General features: G+C 43.4%; 1 protein-coding gene and 1 pseudogene across 1 annotated transcript in view; one reads left to right on the top strand and one right to left on the bottom strand.

Moving 5' to 3' along the window:
* ST8SIA6 (ST8 alpha-N-acetyl-neuraminide alpha-2,8-sialyltransferase 6) overlaps nucleotides 1–18819 on the bottom strand; it is a 94630-nt gene extending 75811 nt beyond the window's left edge. Inside the window, exon 1 of the mRNA XM_023758072.1 lies at nucleotides 18754–18819. The gene's annotated coding sequence lies outside the window, so the exon portion shown is untranslated. The remainder of the gene's footprint in view (nucleotides 1–18753) is intronic.
* LOC111827031 lies at nucleotides 1303–3978 on the top strand (annotated as a pseudogene).
* Nucleotides 18820–19453: the final 634 nt, after the last annotated feature.

Here is a 19453-nt window from a genome sequence, read left to right as displayed (position 1 = left end):
GGCTGCCGGCTTAAGCAGACCTCCCCAGAGGGGTCCTTAGCACTGCTGTGGGGGCAAGAGAGGCTCCTGCCATCGTTGCTGCGCTTGCCAGCTGTGAGCCCAGCTTCTGGCTGAGCAGCGCTCCTCCTGTGGGAGCACACTGACCACCAGGGGGAAGCTCCTGCATTGAGCGTCTGCGCCCTGGTGGTCAGTGCATGTCATAGCAACCAGTCAGTCTGCCCTTTGGTCAATTTGCGTATTAGCCTTTTATTATATGGGATAGGTACTTATTTATGCCTATGTTTCTCACTCTCTATTTCTTCTCATTACAGCAGTCCCTCTTGCATTTCTTGCAGTGCTGGTTTGCTGGTGATAAACTACTTTTGCCTGTTTTTGTCTGGGAAGCTCTTTATTTCACCATCCATTTTGAATGATATCTTTGCTGGATATAGTAATCTTAGTTTCAGATCCTTGCTTTTCATTACATTGAATTCTTCATGCCATTCCCTTCTGGCCTATAAAGTTTCTGATGGAAAATCAACTGAGTCTTATGGGAGCTCCTTTGTAGATAACATATTGCTTTTCTCTTGCTGCCTTTAAGATTCTCTCTTTTTCTTTAATTTTTGGCATTTTAATTATGATTTGTCCAGGTGGGCCTGTTTGGGTTCTTCTTGCTTGGGAATCTCTGTGCCTTCTGAACTTGTGGGGCTTTTTCCTTCATCAGGTCAGGGAAGTTTTCTGCCATTATTTCTTCAAACACATTCTCTATCCCTTGCTCACTTTCTGCACTTTCTGGCTATCCTATGATGCAAATATTGTTACATTTCATGTTGTCCCACAGCTCCCTTACACTGCCCTCCTGTTTTTTTTTAACTGTTTTTCCTTTTTGGTTCTCTGATTGAGTGATTTTTTTTTCTACTTTGTCTTCTAATTCACTGATCCAATCCTTGGCTTCCCCTAATCTGCTGTTCATTCCTTCCAATGTGTTCTTGATTAGTGCTATGTCATCCTTCATTTCCAACTGGTAATTTTTCATAGTTTCTATATCTTTTCTCATACTGTTGAGCATCCTATAATCATTATTCTGAACTCAATATCTGATACATTACTTATATCATTTAGCTCTTCTTCTGAAGAATTTTCTGTTCTTTTATTTAGGGCTTGTTTTTTGATTCCCCATTTTGGCTGCCCATTTGGGTTTTGTCTATGTTTTAGCTAGATCTTCTAATGACTCCCAGTCTCTAATGCAGGATGTCAGGTGCTGTTTGTGACTGCCCCAGAGTACTATCAGCAATCCACAGCTTGTGGCTCCCTCTGCTGGGGATGGGTGCCTTTGGAAAGGACCAAGAATTGCATCAAGGTCTGTTTTTCCTAGCCCTTGATCCAGAAGTAGATCAAGTAAAGACTTAGAGCAGCGGTTCTCAACCTGGGGGTCGCAACCCCTTTGGGGGTCAAACGACCCTTTCACAGGGGTCGCCTAAGACCATCGGAAAACACATATATAATTACATATTGTTTTTGTGATTAATCACTATGCTTTAATTATGTTCAATTTGTAACAATGAAATTGGGGGTCACCACAACATGAGGAACTGTATTAAAGGGTCGCGGCATTAGGAAGGTTGAGAACCACTGACTTAGAGCCTCTAGAGATCCAGATCTGCCTATAGTCTTATTGTTATGCTCAGCCTTAATAACCCTCAGGATATCAACCAGAGCAAGGTATAGACTCCACAGGATGGGGTGAGAGTTTTTACAATAGGGTGGGGCAATTGCTTCCCCTCCCTCCCCCCCAGGCAAACCCTGCCTAGATGGTAAAGTCTGCTGGAGAAAGATGTCCTCTGCAATGTGAGGGAATGACTCAGCACAGGGAACCAGAGTATCTGCCTTCTGAGCTCTAAACCCAGAGCCCCCAACTCTAGATTCTCCTCACACAGCTCTAGTCCACTCTGCCCTTCCTCTGCTGGAGCCCAAAGTGGGTGACTACACATGAAATTTCATGTGTTGCCCTTTTAAGAGGTTGCCTGCATTTCCAGTCATCTCTTCCTGGCAGTCAGCAACCCTGCTGATTTTTTACAGCCAGATGCTATGTGGGCATCTTTCTCAGTTCCAGTGCCTTGGACTGGGGAGCTCAGCTTGAGGTTTAGATCCCAGAGTTCTCAGTGGTAACCCCCGCAGCTCAGATATACCTCCAACACTTTAGCTGTTGCCTTTGGGAGCCCTGCCAGCCCTTTTGTATCTCCACCTTTTCTACCAGTTTCTATGCAGTCTCCCCTCTCTATTCGGTTATCAGGGTTCTTTCCATCTAGTCTTCAGTTGATTATTCGGGATGGTTTTCTGTATTTTAGCTGTAATTCCAGTTTGGTCCTGGGATAGTGTCAGTGTAGCTTCCACTTAACCCACCACCATTTTGGAACTCTAACATCTTCTTTCTGACCTCTATACCAAGGACAGAAAGAAATGCTAGATTTGAAACTCTTAAAAGCTGACCAAAAAAAAAAATAAGTTAAAGGGTAAGAGGTGAGAAGACAAAGTATGAGTATACTTTCAGAAACAATGAAAATAACATAGATTTAAAGTTGAGTAGAAACAAGTCATATATCATTCTATGTCTAGAAAAATCTTGTATATAACCAAAAATTGTTTTTCCTGACAGACAGACAAGCTGAAACTTAGGAATACCTGCTTTGTCAGCAGGCTGTCAAGTGCCATGCTCACATTTGGGTTTTCTGAAGTTTTGCCATAATTTATACCCTTTCTTTTCAAGCTGTAATTCGGGTCATGTTGTACTCTCCAAGATAATAAATAGTGAAGAGCATGTAGGGCCAGTCTTCCATTCACTTTGCCTTTCACCCTGCAAAAGAGTGCCTTCTAACTACCATCTTTATGGTACCCCATTAGGATGTTGCCTTTTAGAAAATTCTATTGTTCTAGGTCATTTGAAATGGTACTACATGAAATAGGTCATCAAGCATACACACTGACTGCATAATGTATGGCTCAAGCCACACCTAGCCTATGCAAGAGCAGTGTTCCAAATTATGAAAATTTGGGTCTTATCAAAAAGCTATCTGAATGCAAATGAACCTTTCATGCCTTAATGATTGCACAGGAAGCTATAGGACTGTAGCTTGCACTCAGTTTCTTAGAAGATCTCTAAATCTCTCGTCACTGGAGACACTATTTTAACTACCCTCGTATTTAAAAGATATGAGAGAGTTGTAAGTGTCAACAGCTGGGCCCTGAAATCCTGGAATCACTTGGCTATAAGTGCCTGAGCACAGGGGCGGCCCCACGTGAGTAGAGGGTGTCTGGAGCAGGGGCAGCAGAAACGAAGTGCCTGGGTTTTCTCCAAGGTTGCTATCTGCTTGCCCGAGTGGCTGCCCCTCTCCTCAGGAAGGCAATGGCTTCCAACTCCCTCATGTGTTCATCCTCGGGCCGCCGGGTTTGGGCAGGGGCACCATGTGCCAGAGGACCGCCCAAAACTTTGGCCTCCAGCATCTCTCCAGCGGCCACTACTTGCGGGAGAACATCAAAGCCAGGTTATGTGATCACATGCCTGGAGAACAGGCAGGATCAGCACTGCCTACTGGATGGTTTTCCTAGCACATTAGTTCAGGCTGAAGCCCTAGCTAGAATCTGTGGCCTGGAGCTAGTGATCACTCTGAACATTCCGTTTGAAACACTCAAAGAACATCTCAGCCAACATTGGATTCATTCTCCTAGCTGAAGGGTATATAACCCGGACTTCAATACAACTCTGGTACCTGGGGTGGATGATGTCACTATTGAACTGTTGGTCCAACAGGAGGATGATAAATTGGAAGCAGCTGCTCCCAGGCTAAGACAGTACAAGGATGTGCAAAGCCCTCTTGAACTGTACAAGAACGGAGGAGCGCTCCACCAATATTCTGAATGGAGACTAACAACATCTGGCCTGAGGTTTACATGCTTTTCTCAAACAAGATCACCCTTATTCAGTCCAAAGAAGCATACTGAGCTGGCCCAGTGGAAGAATGAGGAAGACATGGTTGGTTGTTCTTCCAATTGTATGTGTAGTGTGGTGCCGTGTCCCAATTAGAAGCTAGCGAGATAGCTTGCAGTGTCTTGTCTAGTTTAAATGGTGAACTGATATGAAAACTAATGAGTCAAAGAAGTTCATGAAGAGGCTCCTCTCTGCCTTTTGAAAAAAGGGGCAGCTGCACATATTGAAGATGCCTCTGCACAGGCGTCAAGCCCTTCACAAGAAAATGAGGACAGGCTGGATTTCAAACAGTGTATAACGGCCAGTGATGGCGAATCTATCACACGCGTGTCAGAGGTGACATGCGAACTCATTTTTTTGGTTGATTTTTCTTTGTTAAATGGCATTTAAATATATAAAATAAATATCAAAAATATAAGTCTTTGTTTTACTATGGTTGCAAATATCAAAAAATTTCTATATGTGACACGGCACCAGAGTTAAGTTAGGGTTTTTCAAAATGCTGACACGCCGAGCTCAAAAGGTTCCATCACTGGTATAACCCAAGCTCTAGCGGATTTTTTACCGTCATGTTGTTGCCATAGTGGTAGCCTTTTTACCCATGATGGTGGTGGTCTCTAGTTCTCCCACCCCCTAAGGGCTGTTGAACCATAGCACCAGTAGGCCTGAGAATGCCAAGGAATGTAGCCCAGGCTTTGTCCCACGTTCTCTGTTATGTGCCCCCTGTAGACAACGAGGTTGAAGCCAATTACTCACAATGGTTACTTCTCTGACTTTGAGCAACTGTATCCACAATTTATTGTTTTGTTAGAGCAACATCTCCCTTTCTGCAGTTATGCTCCATAGAATCTCTCCTTTTCAGACATCCTGGAATGAAAGGATTTGGCTTCTCCTATTTTTATTAGACCGTGTTTTTTACATCTGTTTCCTTCCCTCCCTTTCTCCCTACAGATACTTACTGCTTTTATGCCTCTGAACTTCTTTTCTCAGAGCTCAGAGCTAGGGGGTGATGTCAGATCACTTCATGAACCAGGAACTGAGCTCTTAGGGGGCCTACTTAAACTGCTGGTCTTACTATCATGGGTGTTCCTTTCTCTTTTTTTGTGTGGAAAAATAAAAACCTCATGGTCTTTTGTACATCCTCAAAAAGTAAGAAATATTCACCTACATAAATGTTAAAAGATCATATCTTATGTATATTCTAGAGGCCCGGTGCACAGATTCGTGCACGGTGGGGTCCCTCAGCCTGGCCTGCGCCCTCTCGCAATCCAGGACCCCTCAGGGGATGTGGTAGTGTGCAAAGCGGCAGGCGGCCAGCGAGGAGCCCAAGCCTGGGCCAGGCGCCACACTGCTGCTGTTCATCCCGGCCCCGCTGCACCTGCAGCTGCTGCTCAGTAGCGCTGCCTTGGAGGCAGAAAAGGCTCACGCCGAAGCAGCTGCACTCGCCAGCGTGAGCCCTCATCTGGCTCACATCAGTCAGCTGAGCAGCAATCCCAGTGTGAGCGCACAGATTACCAGGGGGCAGCTCCTGCATTGAGCGTCTGCCCCCTGGTGATCAGTGCACGTCATAGCAACTGGTGATCCAGTTACTTAGGGTTTTATATATATAGATGTAAAAATACCATGTGGAATTACTGGACTAAAAGAATAGTTTACCTTTTATTCAAGACAAAAAGAAATATATTTTGAAAATGCTGCTAAATGTTGGTGCTGACAGCGTTTCTCTACTGTGAGTACATAGTTGGTAAAGGGAATAGAGCCTGGGGTTGAGGAAACATGTTGCACTAGCTATGCCTAGACTAAAGATGACAGCTTTACAACAAGGAGAAAACAAAATCTTAATTTTTTTTTAGTCCAAAGATTCTATAGTGTGGTCATAAAGTCTAAAAATACATATAATACTATTTTGTCATTTATTGTAATATAATATCAATAAATCACTAATTAAGGATTTGCTTGGTTTCCACACTTGGTGGCCACCTTATATAATTAATTCTTGCTCTCCTCTGGGAAGTACAATGAAATTTATTCCAGTTGCCTTAAAAATAAATATTCCAGTGAGGGTCCTTCTCTATTCTTGGGGATGACTTCCGTGTAATCATTACCTTTGGAGTCTTGGGGAGAGGGATAGGAAATAGGAGAGGGCATGATCCCTAATTTCATAATCTACTCCTCCATCCTTCACTCCCCTCTCCTTTCTAGCAAAATAGACAGCTGCAGCGAGTGTCAGGGTTACTCAGAGTGTCTCACATGTTTGCTGTTTCTGAGACACAGCCCAACAACTGAGGGGCCCTTTGCAAGGTGAGAAAAATCAAAGACAAACACCTTTTCCATGGTCTTTGAAAGATGATTCTTGTTTCATGTTCAGTGACCTAAAATATATATATATTTCTGGCTTTCTTCAATAAACTCCTTCAATTATATTGTAAAACTTTAATTGTCTGAAAACATTTTCACAAAAGTAAAATTCAAGGGACAGCTTTTCTTGGTTTTCATTCTGCTGCCACACACACAGTTCCTTCACTGCTCTGCATAAATAGTTCAGATGGTCTCTAAGATTCCTACCTGTACTCACATGCTGTGATTTTAACTAGCTCTGAATTCATTTTGCTCTCCATTATCCAGACTTGTTTAGAACTTAAAAAGTTTGCTGTTTAATACCCTTTAGCCTTAATGCAAACATAAAATAGGTACCATTTATCAAAGGCCTATTGAGTGATATGTGTAATTTTACAGCCTTTATAAATACAGGATGGGACAAACGTAGGCTTACAGTTGTTCATAAGGAAAATAATACAATAATTAATAAATAATAATACAGAATAAACTATTTCGTGTACTCACAACTGTAAGCCTACTTTTGCCCCACCCTGTATTTCATCTCTCAAGCATCCTACATTTATAGAAGAAGGTGAGGTCAGGTATGTGAAGTGCATTGCCCAGGCTCCTGCTGCCAATAAGCAGTGTAGCCAGGATTCACACTCAGGTTTTCTGGACTCTGCAGCCTGAGTTTGCTCCTGGATGTAAACTACCTGTTTCCTGTCCCAAGCAACCTAGGGAGCGAGCCTGCTTGGTTTTGCTTGTATTTAAGAGTGGCCTCACATAAAAAATAGCAGTGTTCCCTATGGTGACATTCAGCTTTATATGACACTCTTCTTATTCTTCCCTTTGCTTAAGCAAAGAAAAGCTGCTAGAAGAATTTCTGAGCCTTGATCCTCCTCCGTAACTACTCATCTATTTATATAAAAACCCTGGGTGTAATGCATCACGTCCGAGGCTCGACAAACCGGAAGGAAGTCAGTCCTGCAGGGGTTGTCTTGGCAACAGCTGAGCCCTCCCCGAGCTGTTTCCCACCAGGGCAAGGTTTGAGGAAGGAACCCGCCCTCAGAGCATGGACGCACTGAGTCCTGGGTCGCCTTGCCAAGGGCTGTGCCCTCCCCAAGCTGTTTCCCGGCGAGGCCTGAGGGAAGAACCCACCCTCGGAGCCCCAAGAGTGCCCAGCGGCAGTCAGTCCTGGGTTGCTGAGGTGAAGGTCACGGCATGGTAGAACTCTGGGTCTGGCCCAACAGGGGGTGCAATCGGCCTTCAAACCAGACCCTGACAGCAGGGAGAAGGGAGCCCCATTCCTCACAGAATCCGCTGTTGGATAGCTTGCTGTCAGTGGCCTGCCAGCCAGGAACCTCATTCACCTGCACCCCGGACCCTGACAGGAGGGAGGAGGGAGCCCCATTCCTCCCGGAATCGACAGGTGGCCAGCTTGCTGTCAGGGGCCTGCCAGCTAGGAATCCTATTCACCTGCATATCTGTATAAAGTTTTAATACATTATATTAGAGGTCGTGGTGGTACTGTTTTACCCACAGCATCTACAGGAATTGCTGCAAATTTACTTCTCAGTGGAAGCACCTTTCATTCCCAATATAAATTACCGATTCCATTAAATGAAACTTTAATTTCTAGACTCAATATAAACAGTGAAGTTGCTAAAACTATTAAAAAGGCCCAACTTCTCATTATTGATGAATGCATCATGGCATCCAGTCATGCTATAAACGCCACAGACAGATTACTAAGAGAAATTATGAATTTGAATGTTGTGTTTGGTGGGAAAGTTCTCCTTCTCGGAGGGGATTTTCGACAATGTCTCAGTATTGTACCGCATGCTATGTGATAGGCCATAGTACAAACGAGTTTAAAGTACTGTAATGTTTGGGGATGTTTCAGAAAGTTGTCTCTTACAACAAATATGAGATCAGAGGATTCTGCTTATAGTGAATGGTTAGTAAAACTTGGAGATGGCAAACTTGATAACAGTTTTCATTTAGGAATGGATATTATTGAAATCCCCTGTGAAATGATTTGTAATGGATCTATTATTGAAGCTGCCTTTGGAAATACTATATCTATAGATAATATTAAAAATATATCTAAACATGCAATTCTTTGTCCAAAAAATGAGCATGTTCAAAAATTAAATGAAGAAATTTTGGATATACTCGATGGAGATTTTCACACATATTTGAGTGATGATTCCATTGATTCAACAGATGATGCTGAAAAGGAAAATTTTCCCATTGAATTTCTTAATAGTATTACTCCTTCGGGAATGCCATGTCATAAATTAAAATTTAAAGTGGGTGCAATCATCATGCTATTGAGAAATCTTAATAGTAAATGGGATCTTTGTAATGGTACCAGATTTATTATCAAGAGATTACGACCTAACATTATCGAAGCTGAAGTATTAACAGGATCTGCAGAGGGAGAGGTTGATCTGATTCCAAGAACTGATTTGTCCCCGTCTGACAGTGGCCTCCCATTTAAATTGATTCAATGACAGTTTCCCATGATGCCAACATTTGTGATGACTATTAATAAATCACAAGGACAAACTCTAGACAGAGTAGGAATATTATTACCTGAACCCATTTTCACACATGGTCAGTTATATGTTGCTTTCTCTCGAGTTTGAAGAGCATGTGACATTAAAGTTCTAAATACTTCATCACAAGGGAAATTAGTCAAACACTCTGAAAGTGTTTTCACTCTTAATGTGGTGTACAGGGAGATATTAGAATAAGTTTAACCACTTTATCAGTCATTGTTTGCATCACTGTTGTTTTTATATCATGTTTTTTTGTTTTTATATCATGTTTTTGTCGTTTTCATATCATGTTTTTGTTGTTTTTATATCATGCCTCTGTTGTTGTTATATCCTTTTGTTACTGTTTATTATTAATAGATCTATATATTATTTTCATATACATTTTACTAATTTCCTTTCATCTCTCACACTTCTATTATAGAGAAAGGGCAAATAGCAATATTAAAATATTTCTGCTAATTAATTTCCTTTTAATGTGCATGAATTTCGTGCATCGGGCCACTAGTTTATAAATAAAACGAAAGGCTGTCAAAGTAGGCAGCTTGAGTCCAGGCTAATCTATGGAGAAGGCGAACTCATGACCCTCACCAACCTTTTGTGTCCAGGGTTTTGTGCCCCTAAAGGGACCTTTACCTTTTGGTCACCCTTAGCCATGGTGGTCACACAAAGGTCTGGGCTCCTGGGAGCTCTCCAGATACTACTTGCTTTTCTTTCCTGAGATCAGAACAAATCACTCCCCCACTGCCACCCCAAACAAGGCCCTGATAATAAACTGATCCTTCCGAAAGTGCTGGCAGGTGAACCAATGGTGATTGTGCACCTAACACAGGGTAACCCTAACTTTATACCATCTCCCTGTGTTACCTTACACATTAACATGTCCTGAATGCCAAATTCACACCTTGGCCTGCTGTCTGATGTGGCGGTGCTGCTTATCATGCACAGTTCTGGCAGAACCAGGGGAGCTTGGCTTCCTGTCTTCCCCCCTTTCCCCAGGGTCCCTCCCATCACCTCCAGGAGCCAAGCTCAGGTGAGCTCTAGCTTCAGCCAGGGTGTGCCCCCTCTGGTAGACAAGGGAAAAGGAAAGAATAGCAATGGTGAGCAAGGCGCTGCTGTGGCCTTTCCTGCCACTTAAAATGTTGTTGAGACAGGATAATATTTGACAGAAAGATGCCTGTGCAGACCCAAAAATAGGGCTTTTATAAAATTTAGTTCACTGGAATCTGAGGTCAGTATTTGACTTTAGCTGTTTGTTTAAACAATTTACCGCCTGCTGGGGGAGGGGGGGTTTCTTTACTCAAATCATAAAGACCACAAATTTCCAAATGCTATGGTATAGGCATTCTTAGCAGTTACTGGTTATTGCTACTTCATGGTGAACACATTCATGCATTATCTAATTAAATCCTTAACAATTACCCTAAAAAATAGATACTACTTCAATTATCTTGCCTCCTTGTATTTTGAATCCTGTTTACGTGAGCTTGTGTTTTCATGTACCTTTAGGGATTAATCAGTAAATTCAAAAGGGCCTTTTTGGTACCTTTCTTTAGTTTGAGCTCCCCATTCTCACTAACAGATAAACAATGTATTTGCTCCCACCTGGAATCTTTGTTTTTTACGCTCTGGTGCTGAGACAGGGAATGGGCCCTCAGTGGATCCCGGTGGTAGTGGCACACTGTTTATGCGGAGGGCGTATGTCTCACCTGTACTCCGCTGGGTTACAGCATCTTGGGAGGCATCCACATTTACCTGATGAATTTTGTTTATCACCTTTCATTTAACAGACAGCATCTTTCCTTGCCTCATTTAATATTGCCAAAGAGGCCATTCACAAGGCAGATCATGTTCACAGTGTGAATTGCTTCTCTCTTCCCCTCCATTTTTAGTAACTCCCTTGCCCATTTGGTGTCGAAAAAGAAGAACGTGGTCTGGTCATGAGTTACCATCCCTTTCCGTGTATAACTAACCCAGCCTGGTGTGCAAGACCCAGATATGGGGAACTCATGAGGCCATATTTCAGCCGTGAAGAAAAATCTGCTTCCTGCATCAGTTGAGATGCATTATAATTACGATTGTTTATAAATGCCATATCTTATCTTTCCTTTAACAAACTGCAAATTCTTGTCAAAATAAATAACATTATCTGTATGCTCCTGGGAATTCCCCAATTTAATTAGGGTGTGCATGAGAGAGAGAGAATGAGAAAGAGACAGAGATGGTAAAACATTTCCAAAAGGGAGAAAGGTTTTGTATGGCTGGATATTCCTTCCTTCCTTAGTGATAATTAGGCTACCCCAAGAAGTTCAGGATCTTTGAAATAGAAGATTTCCTGTTTTAAACTTTTAAAAGGAGTAGTGCACCTAGAAGATTCTCCCTGGGGTTAGCATGTGTCTAACTCCATTTCATTAAACGTTTCTTCTCTTTATTTTAAAGCTTTGGCTATAAAGTCAGAAATGTACTAAATAAAAACAAACTGAACTGTATTTAATTTAGAGAAAAGGGAAGAAAAACTAAAACTCAATCTTTTTTATTTTTTAAATATACTTTATTGATTTTTTTTTACAGAGAGGAAGGGAGAGGGATAGAGAGTTAGAAACATCGATGAGAGAGAAACATCGATCAGCTGCCTCCTGCACACTCCCTACTGGGGATGTGCCCACAACCAAGGTACATGCCCTTGACGGGAATCGAACCTGGGACCTTTCAGTCCGCAGGCTGACGCTCTATCCACTGAGCCAAACCGATTAGGGCTAAAACTCAATCTTTATGTAAGTTAAGGTGTCATACAACGAGAGGGTTTTCCTAGTTTTATGAGAATTTGTACTACTGATTTTTATTTCCTCTTGCTGTTGAGACGAATAGATCTCTGGGGGAATTTGTTGAGTTCCAATGGCATTTCACTGTAATCCCTCTCAAGCTCAAATCAGTTCTCTAATGTCATGACAAGTTGTCTCTGGCTGACTGTCCTGTGAAATGTCAACTCCACTTTCCCGGAAGTCAGTGTTTATGATGAGTCAGTGCTGGTGTGGGAACGAAGGGGGACATCTGTAATACTTTCAACAATAAATATTTTTTTAAAAGATATGAGATTGCTGTTGTTTTAAAAAAAATGTTTTCTCCCACCTTTAAGAAACATTTTGGTGGCCTATAGTCAATAGAATGATGAGAATGGTGGAGTTATTTAATATAGGGTGTCCTCAAAAATGAATAATTATAAAGGCAGTGTTTATTAAACACTCTGAATAATTTTAAAGGGAATGTTTATTAAAATACATGTCAGCCTTAGCCGGTTTGGCTCAGTGGATAGAGCATCGGCCTGTGGACTGAAGGGTCCCAGGTTCAATTCCAGTCAAGGGCACATGCCTAGGTTGTGAGCCCAGTACCCAGGTAGGGGGTGTGCAGGAGGCAGCCAATCAATGATTCACTCTCGTCATTGATGTTTCTATCTCTCTCTCTCTCTCTCTTCCTCTCTCAAATCAATAAACATATTTCTTTCAAAAATACATTTCATTTTAAAAATTGAGCTATCAGCTGTTATAGTGTGTTACATTTTTTTGGACACCCTGTATATGTGGCAGATGAATCTGGTTCACCACTGCTGATTGGTGCTTCATTTGATAGTATACCAGAGGCCTAGTGCAAGAAATTTGTGCACGGGGTCCCTCAGCCCGATCTGCACCCGCTCCAATCTGGGACCAATCTGGGAGCCCTCTCCAATCCAGGAGCCCTGACAGCTTAGGCCCACTCCCCATGGTTCTCTGCTCTCTGTGGGGCCTGGCCGCTCCATGCCTGCTGCCCAGAGGCTCTCTGCGGCCCAGAGGCTCTCCTCGGCCAGGGCGGGATGCTTGCCTCGTTGTGGGCTTGATCCCCAGTTGGGGGCATGCAGAAGGCAGCCGACTAGTGATTCTCTCTCACCGATGATGTTTCTGTCTCTCTCTCCCACTCCCTTCCTCTCGGAAATCAATGAAAATATATTAAATTTTAAAAAAAGAAGAAGAAGAATGAATAAAACAAAGTGAAAAAACAGCCACTCTCCGGATCATTGTCCCAACCCCTTGAGATTCTGCTTCCCGGCAAGTGTGGACAGTTTGGCTCAAGTAAACTCGTAAAAGTTCTCTACAGGTTTGAATGCTTTTACATGAACACGACATATACACCTGCTGGTTTCTGAGGGTGAGGCAACAGAATCAGTCCATGAGGTCTGCTGTGAAACTGTAGAGGAGTCTGTTTTTGCTGTCAAAAGCCAGGTCACCCTTAGAAAGAGTGTAGAAAACCGGAAATGAGATTTACAAAGAGAAAACAGACAGAAGCGAACAGAGGGATGCTTTCGCACTCTTTTCCAACCAGACAGGCCGGTTTCTCAAACATCCTTCTTCCCTGAAGTTGGTGAGCTGCGGCCTAAGGGTGGGAGAGTCAGAGAAGCCCGAGGCAAGGTCCAAGGCTCTGACATCACCAGAGAGCTTTCTGCATTTGAATGAAGCCTTGGAGTGAGATCCATTGGAATGAATCACCCTGACCTCCTCTCCTCCCGCTTGCTCCCTACCCCACCCCCTACTCCCCGAGTCCAGGATCTGTCTGCTCCCAGCTGCCTCCCCTGAACATGCCAGGTGCAGGTGGATCCCAGAGAGTGGGCACTGCTCCCCACAGCAGCGCCCAGCTCTGGAGGGTGCCAGCGCCCTGCAGCCTGTGGTTCTGTGGTCCCAGGGACAGCAACACCCAGCAATGGCAGATCCTCAGCCTCCCTCCAAACACAGAAGGAAAGACAACCTAAGCAGCAAGCCTAAGGGATGCCCGGGAGGGACATGCTTGCTGAGCTTCCATGTCGAAGGCTACGTGTGCACACTGCCCAGAGGCCCTCTGGGGCTGGGGTGGGATGCTTGCCTTGAAGCAAGTGTCTGGCCCTGGCTGCTCATGCTTCCTGCTCTCAGTGGCCACCCCCCCCAGGACTGGGGGACTCTGGCAAGCTGAGGGGCCTGGGCGCCACCATCTTTGTGACGGAGTGACAGTTAATTTGCATATTACTCTTTTATTTGATAGGATAGTTGTTGCTTTAAGCAGCTTCCCAGCCAGGCACTATGTTTCCCGATGCCAACCACACACAAACTCCACTCACATCTATTGGCCAAAACCAGTCCCATGACCATAAACATCTAGGTGGGCCCGTTCCAAACAATGGAAGTGATGTGTGTCTCCTCCAAGCTGTGTGTGCTTTCTCCATAGCATCTGCATATTCGCTCGCAAGCCTGGGATCAACTGCTGAAGATGGCTACCATGTAAGATGGAAGGAACCAGAATCCCTAAGTCAATATTAGGAGAGTTACCTAATCGAGAAGGAATATCTATATTGAGTGTTGTATGAGAGAGAATAAAATTTTGTGTTATAACATTGTGTTTTAGAAGATTTTGGTAGAGTAGTTCATCTACCCTGACCAAATGGCAGACATCAAACAAGTATAATTGTAAATATTCTCAGGATCTAAGATCATCTGGGAAAACAGAAGAGCAGCACAAAGAAGAAAAAGGCACAGACACAGAGCAGAAAAACCCAGGAGGGGAGAAATGAGTTCATTTCCTGGGTCAACCCTTAAAAATATCTGCTCTTAGATAAAGCAGTTCATTGGCCTGGCTGGTGTGGCTCAGTGGTTGAGCATCTATCTATGAACCAGGAAGTCATGGTTCGATTCCTGGTCAGGGCACATGCTTGGGTTGGGGGCTCGATTCCCAATAGGGGGCATGCAGAAGGCAGCTGACCGATGATTCTCTCTCATCATTGATGTTTCTATCTCTCTCTCTCCCTTCTTTTCTGAAATCAATAATAATTATATTTTTTAAAAGAAAAATCAGTTCATTGGTCTGAAGCAATGTGGACTAAGATAGATAGCTTGGTTATCCAGACAATTATCATTTTACTAAATATATAGTCAGAAAAAAATTACAAATAATCTTTGCCATGTTGAAAATAAGCAGTGCTAAGGTGGCTTACCTAGCATTTTTAACACAGTATCATATTTTATTTTAATATATTTTATTGATTTTTTTACAGAGAGGAAGGGAGAGGGATAGAGAGTTAGAAACATCGATGAGAGAGAAACATCCATCAGCTGCCTCCTGCACACTCCCTCCTGGGGATGTGCCCACAACCAAGGTACATGCCCTTGACGGGAATTAAACCTGGGACCCTTGAGTCCGCAGGCTGACGCTCTATCCACTGAGCCAAACTGTTAGGGCCTCATATTTTATCTGTGAGATAACTGGTGAAAAAGATTGGGCTGAAGAAACCCAGAGAAACATTCCAGGGGAAAGGATAAGGTAGGAAAACAATGAAAACCTGAAGATTCAAAGTATGAGAAAGACAGAAGTTACAAAGTAGTTTCAAAAAAGGAATAGAAGTTTATGGCTTTCAGGATACTTTTTTTAGAGCTAGAAATTAGAGATGGTAGAGAAAAATGCGTTGAAGGCTTAAGAAGTATATTTATTCATCTATTAGTTTATTCAACAAATATTTACTGAGCAACAACTATATGCTGTGTCTGTGATTGACACCAGGGAGAGAATAATTGTGAAAAGCCCTTTGGAGTTCATAGTCTCCTTAAACAGAAAATAAAAAATTGTGATACATACCATCCTATTCCTCAGAATGGCAACTGCTGATTCAAAAATATAGTCAAGGCCAGTGGAGAAAAGGAGCATGTTCCTCTCCCACCACGACTCTGTCTCCCTAAGTCTATGTTAGCAATCTGAAGAGGACAAATTGGCGGAAGAAAGAGAAAATTCTAAGACTTCAACAGACCATGACAAAAATAGAGCTAAATAATTATTTCTAAGAAAATGAAATTACTTTTTATCACCACACACTGAATAGCTTTCCTGATTGTTCCCTGTAAGTCTGTAATAGCAGTGGTCGCAGAACGCACAATTCCTGAAAATAGACAATACGCCTGAAAAAATTAGTCTCCTGTGTGCAAAATAACATTCACCACAAAGGACGATCTGTGCCTGCTCTCTCTGGACCTTTGCCGAACAGAATACCAGTGCAGGCTAATTACATGAGCAGGTGAAAACTGTGTACTGGAAAGCCGTCCCCTAAAGAATAGCCCAGAAAAGGTCTTAGTACCAAACACAAAACAACAGAAAAAAAAGCGAGAGAGCAAACATGAGAGCATATGCACAGGCCTTTTCATTAGCATCCTACAGTTAACCATTTTTGTGGATGCACATAAAAGAGTTGTCAAATTCTCTGCCTTAGAAAAGAACACCTTCCAGGATGCAAGAATTCTCTCCCCTCCCGCCCCATGCTGACCCAAGTGCTTTGCTCCAAGGCACAGCTTGGGACCAGCCTTACGTTGAGGACTTTTGTCACTTTGAGGTGTAAAAATAATTCATGTCAGAAAGAGAGTTGAAGGGTCAAAGGCAACTTTCATACACTGATTCACATGTTGGGCAAGGAGTACAACTGGCTTGTCACAGGCGATGGTAGAGCAAGGACCAGTTTTTCCAAGTTCTACTCTTCATGAGGCGTGATGCCATTTATCTGCAAGAGGTTTCGAATTTGAGTCCCTCAGGGGAAGTTGCAGAAAGAGCTCAAGAAACAACAACAAATGGCTCCAACATGATCAAAACAGATGTGTAGCCCCATATATAATGCATGAGCTACTTTACGTCCACCCCAAATCCAATGAATTTATTGTTTGAGAAGAGAAGCATTGGCAAGTGTTCATTCTTGCCATCTGCGGTAAGCAAGGGTCCTGGCAGGAATGAGGGCCCAAATTGTGTCATTTAAGAAAAGCTTAAAGAAGGGGTATTCCCTAAAGGTGTGGGCCAAATGTAGGAAAATCCATGTACAGTATCAGGGGACTATTTATAGCCTATACCTAAGCTAAAGAATCCAGGGAAGAGGAGAGGAGGGAAGGGGAGGGGTGGGGAGGGGAGGGGTCCTAAGAAAAGTCAAGGCTTTCATTCAGGATGCAACAGCTTCCTTCAGTCAAGGATGTAGCTGACCTGGAGGAACATCACAATAAGAAAGCTTCTTTCCTTATTTTCTTTTTCTGATCAATTTCTAGTGCTCCTCTCTGGGTCAAATCCAAAGAAAACCAGGTCACAAAGGAGCCTATAGATTAAAGTCCTTGTAGGTTGGCCTCCCAGAGCAAAGAATGACCCAAACAAAACCACAGTGAAGAGAGAAAAGTGGGTCAGGTGTGGCAAGTGGAAGGTCCTCAGCACAGGCTGTTTCTCCGGGAAGCTTGGGGCCCATCAGCTGGAATTGAAGGAAAAGGAAACAAAACTTTGAAGAGCGCTATCCTTTTGTAATAAACTGAGCTATCGTACCAGATTGGATTGTCCAACAAGACTAATTCATATCAGAGATCTCTCCTAGTATCAGGCTTTCCTACTCAGGTCAAGGATCCAGTCAGTCAAGAGTTTCAGACAAAGCAGAGAGGAACCTGGGATAGCAAGGATGCTCCGTGGTCCTGTCTTCCTGCACTGGGCATGCACCTTGGCTTCGAACAGTAGGCAAGGTCTCGGAGTGGGTCCGTGGGGTCCCTGGCACAGCAGGAACATTTAAACTACGACACAGTTCCCTTCTACCCAGGAACTTGGATGACTTAGGACAGTGGTTCTCAACCTCCTGGCCCTTTAAATACAGTTCCTCATGTTGTGACCCAACCGTAAAATTATTTTCGTTATGAATCATAATGTAAATATCTGATAGGCAGGATGGTCTTAGGGGACCCCTGTGAAAGGGTCGTTCGACCGTCAAAGGGGTCACGACCCACAGGTTGAGAACCGCTGGCTTAGGAGCCACTCTCCAGGGAGACCTGCCTCATAAATCCTGGGTCCCATTTACTGTAAATAATCCCTAAGCCAGGGAACAGCCTGTTAGGGGCTCTCAACCAATAAGGACACTTTCTCCCAGCAGATATCATTAGCCCCTAACCCAGAGGTGCAGTTAAAAAGAGATTAGACCAGGTTGCTTACACACAACCTCCCACACCCCCAGGGAAGGGAGGGAATGGATTTCAGGCAGCCTTTTTAACTCCTTCCTCCCACAAACACTATGTTTATATTTAAAAGAGGAAGAAATGTGTGTGTGTGTGTGTGTGTGTGTGTGTGTGTGAGAGAGAGAGAGAGAGAGAGAGAGAGAGAGAGAGAGAGAGAGAGATTTTCAGGGGGAAAAAGGGAAAATATGTAACAATATGGAGGAGGGAAGGTCACTGGGCCCCTTGCATGAATGGGCATGAGGAAACCTGATCAATAACCTTCCACCTTTGTCCATCAAGCCCACAGCAAAATGCAACTGCGGTGAGTTTTTTAAGGGATATCACAGGTGTAACCACAGGCCCCACCCCAAAGGCACCTTCTGGGCCAGCAACATCAGCCCCTGTTCCTTCCCACATGACAGGAGCAAGGCAGGGCCGCTGCCCTCTGACCCCAGGCCACCGCGGCGATTCTGTCTGAAGCTCTGTAGCTTTTAGATCTCCTTTTCCCCAGTTTGGAGAAGATGGTGTCAAGAACTCTCTAGAAATATAGGATTGTAAGCAGGTGTGGGGAAGTGTGCCACAGCTGGGATTTGGGGTAAATCTGCTAATCCTTTGGGATTGCAAGCACTTTAATATAAGTGAGCATTTTTCTAAAATCAGGTCCAGAATGTTTACAGGATTCTCAAAAAGACTGCGGGCCTATGAAGTTTAGCCTGCAGAACTGCACAGTTCTTACTGAATGTGACCCAGGGCAGGATGAGTCCCTGCCGCTGGGGTCTGGCCCTGGGCCCCACTGCCCGGCTCCTGGACCGTCCTCCTCACCCACAGGAGCATCCAAGCTCAAGGTCAGGCCTGAACAGTCTTAGTTTCCGGATGATTTCAAGCATGCTATAAAATATTTAGAATATAAAAGTGTAGAACTTACCTTTTCGTCTTGTTAGAGAGCGTCTGGAAGCCATCTTGCAGGTTCGTGCACCTCTCCGTTGGCTGGAGCAACTTATTCAGATAGGTGCTGTTTCATGGAAGAGATTTTAAAGAAAGGTTGATTTAAAATGAGAGCTTACAAGATGCTGTTAACAGAAACCAGATTTAATTGCTAAAGTGTGCTCAAATGAAGTCTGGTTTGTATTCCATTATTAGATTTCTCGGTGGAAAAGGAAATTGATATTTTCACTTCTGATGGGTCTAAAAAAGAAATCTCACACTATAATGTCAAAAAGAAAAGAGCTCCTTTGGAAGATGTTATATTATCATGTTTTCCTATTTTGAAGTTATTATGTGCATTGAACGCGTTATTGAATAGTTTAACCATTGTGTGTGTGAGCAGACTTTATTTTTAAAAGATGTTGTCTCTGGTAGAAGGCATGCAGGCACAGGAGATCAACAGCTCTCTCCAAAAAGAATGCAAAGTAAATCTGGCCTTTGATTATTATAGTAGCCACGAAATAGGGCCTTTTGCAATAGCAACTTCCTAATAGCTATTGCTTTATGAACTTGAAAAATTGGAGCTGGAACAAAACCAAATACAAAAGTAAGGCCCTGGTCAGTGTTTCTCAGTAGCTAGAGCGTCAGCCAGAGCACGGGAGGGTCTCAGGTTCGATTCCCAGTCAAGGGCACGTACTAGG

Source organism: Myotis lucifugus, unplaced genomic scaffold, assembly GCF_000147115.1.
Source record: "Myotis lucifugus unplaced genomic scaffold, Myoluc2.0 scaffold_121, whole genome shotgun sequence".
Taxonomy (NCBI): Eukaryota; Metazoa; Chordata; class Mammalia; order Chiroptera; family Vespertilionidae; genus Myotis; species Myotis lucifugus.
The sequence above is the reverse complement of the archived record's forward strand: the minus strand, read 5'-3'. Positions and strand labels throughout refer to the sequence as shown.